Genomic DNA, 3,470 nt, shown 5'->3' with positions numbered 1-3,470 from the left:
TAGCCTGAGTGGCACCCACACAAATTCCCTAGTGGGCGAACTATCCCCTTACCTAATTATCAAACCATTTTAAACAATTATAAATCGATAACCAGAATTAAATCATAATTTATCTAGTCATGCCATCAATAAATAAAAGTGTGAAAATCTAACTATTACAACCCCAAAGATCCGAAAGTCATCATACTAGGACTCTAAAACATAACTTCCTAAAGAATAGATAACGATCTATTCGCGTAAACAATGTTTGGAATGAAAATAGACATCAACAAAGAGATATCTCCAGGCGGCATGGCATGGATAGAAGGTCACCCTTGGATCTAATCGCGAACTAGCCTCACACTAGAGATGAGGTCTGGAAGATGTCTCTGAAACACAATCTGCACTCAAATAAAAAGTGCAACAAGGTAGTATCGGTACCAACATTATGTACTGGAAGATATCATAGGCCGACTAAGATTAGTATCATGCATACGTTCATAAAATCAATAAGATAGGCTGATAGGCACAACAACACAAAATCAAATAATGTCATCAACAGAACCAGCCCACACGGGAATAAGATAAATCCAACTATAATCAATCACCAAGTTGATATAAGTTCAGTCATCAGCCAACAACAGAAGTAACATGAGTCCGATGCAATGCAATAAAATAATGAAAGTATCTCAACCGTGTACACACATGCTAAATGGTATTGTTTTTCCAAATAGTCATGACCTGCAGGGGACCCATGGTGTCCATGTACCACTCGCTCCGTAACTGACCTCGGAACACGAGCCCATAGCTAGGACACATATTCACCCCCGTCAAATGTGCCTTTATATATATATATATATATATATATATATATATATATATATATATATATATGTATATGTATATGTATATGAACACGATCACAATATGAATCTCAACGTATTTCCGATCCAACAGTCAATATGGAACATGATTAATCAATAATATCAATGTCAGTAAAGACAAGGCACTATGCCACATGTCATAACAAGACTCAGATAATTCAATTCAATAACAGCAAGAATATGCAACCATCTCAATCAACAAGAAGAGTATATATTAACTCCTTCCTTCTCAAAATACAACAATTTCATCTCACGTTTTGGTGTATTAAGTAATGGCAACAAGCCCACATAATCAGAATTCATACCAATTAATTTGTACTTTCTCCTATCACCTTTGCTAAACATACAATCAACTAACTAAAGTCTAACTCAAGTAAACTGTAACCTACCTCAAGGCCGAACTGGAACAATGCAATTATTCTGCAACAGCTTTCCCCTTTCACAAAGCTTCAGAATGTTCAAAGTCTAGAAATCATAACGCTAAGTGAGTATTGGATTATCCACTCAATAAAATAACAATTGGGAAAAGAGATCCCAACCATTCCTACCCTTTTTAATGGGTTTTCTAATCAGTTCATCCCCTTTCAAACTGTTTTTAGGCTAAATTTCTCATTTTTATTAGAACCCTCAGTCTCAGTATGCAATTTCCTCCATAAGTAATCAATTCTCATCCTAGAAATTGATACTCTACACTTCTAAATGAATAAATAATAATAAAATCAACAACCCGTTCATTATCCAAAGGTTTACTATTTCTAGGGTTCCAAGCTTTCATTCACCATTAGAGGACCTTAAGCTAGTCATGGAACTTGAGGAAGAATAGGGAATGAACTACGTAGAGATTATAATTTACCTTCAATGAGAAGTAATGCCCTAGCCTTAGAAAATCACCACTTACTGATCTTGGGAACTGTTTTGCTATTATGTGGGGAATGGGTTCGAAGTATGAAATATAAAACACAGTTTCTACCTCCTGTCGACCGCTGCAGGGGTCTAAGTTTCGCTACGGCACTTCTTCTATAGCGGGTAAGTGGACCTCATTAAATTCCTCATTTTGTGGTGATGCTTAAGATAGCAAAAATCAATACTTTTGCAATTAGAGAGCCCCACTTTATTAATTCTGTGTGAATTTTTATTATATTCTGTTGATTCATGTAGTTCTCAGTTACCCATTATAGTCGTTATGTGCCTTTTTGACCATTTACCCCTATTGACCAATTCTCGAGATTACAAAGTGATTCTAGTGAAAACTACAGGATTTAGAATCCTTAAGTGAAAGCGTTTGACCAATAGTTGACTTTTTGGTAAACGGACCTTTTTCAAATTTCTGTCGATTACGTGAGGTCTAGAGGGTCGATAATGACTTGGCAAATTAGACTTGGAGGGGTGGATGGTTCAGTTTTCGAGGCATTTGGTTGCATTTTGGACACTTGGTTGGAAACTTGATTTTATCCGTTCGGGGGTTGACTTGGTAAAATAGGCCCTCCGAAGGCCACGAGTGAGTTCGTAGCATGTTTTTACGTGTTTGTGTGTATCTGGTTTATATACAGGAGGCCTCGGATTGATGTCAGGATTTTGTGGTGGACTTGTAAAAAACTAGATTTTCTGGTTTCTTGTGTGTTCGCCATGGCAGGCTTAGTGCTGCCATAGCGGTACCGCCATGGCGAGGGCCTGTACTTTAATCAATTTCCGCCATAGCGAATGATTGACTGCCAGGGCGGGACCACCATGCGATCCTCATGACCGCCGTGACGGATTGGCGGGACCAGATCCTCATTTTATCTTCCCAAGTTCGAATCATTAGTCCAAAACACCAAATACCTACTTCTAAGAGCTAGGAGAGGCGATTCTTGAAAATATTGGGGGAAATCATCTATTGGTGTAAGTTCCAATCTACTATCTAGCTTAACTACCTTCTTCTTTAAGTTTCCATGGTAGTTTATGGTCCTAGTACAGGGGTGATGAGACTTAGTGGTCGTTTGGTAAAGAGTATAAGGTAGGATATACTGGTATTAAATTTTTGAGTTAAATTTGTACCATGTTTGGTTTGAGTTATTAATTAGTCCCGGTATAAAATTATACCGCAATCTTGGATAATATTATCCCATTTCCTAGCTGGTATAACTAACACCAGTATTAATAATCTTGAGATAACTTCTCTAAATGACCATCTTACCCCTTAACCTATTTCATATATACGCTGTTGTTTCTAGAAAACCTTTTTCTCATCGTCACTTCTCCCACTAGAGCTTTGGCCACTCAGGTATGGCAGATTGATGCTCCAAGAAATCCATCTCTGTAAGTTTCTCCTTTTGGTTTCTTCTCCTTTTCTGTTACTTTACCCTGTATCTATTATTACAACAAGACTGTTTACCATTCTACTTAAAAATTGATAACTTTTTGGTATCACAAGAAATCTTCTCCCTTCTACTTCATGTTTTCCTCCTCTTTTCTGTTACCTTCCTCTTGTAATTTTTTATTAATTATTTTTTTTTTATTTTCTATGTTTATTTACCATTGAATAAAGTACCGGGCATTGTTTTGTTTTCTGGGGAATACCTGTTTAAAAACGGTTCCTTTCTTTCTTCTTTATGCCTCTTATCAAAT

This window comes from Lycium ferocissimum, chromosome 7, assembly GCF_029784015.1.
Source record: "Lycium ferocissimum isolate CSIRO_LF1 chromosome 7, AGI_CSIRO_Lferr_CH_V1, whole genome shotgun sequence".
NCBI classification, from domain to species: Eukaryota; Viridiplantae; Streptophyta; class Magnoliopsida; order Solanales; family Solanaceae; genus Lycium; species Lycium ferocissimum.
The sequence above is the reverse complement of the archived record's forward strand: the minus strand, read 5'-3'. Positions refer to the sequence as shown.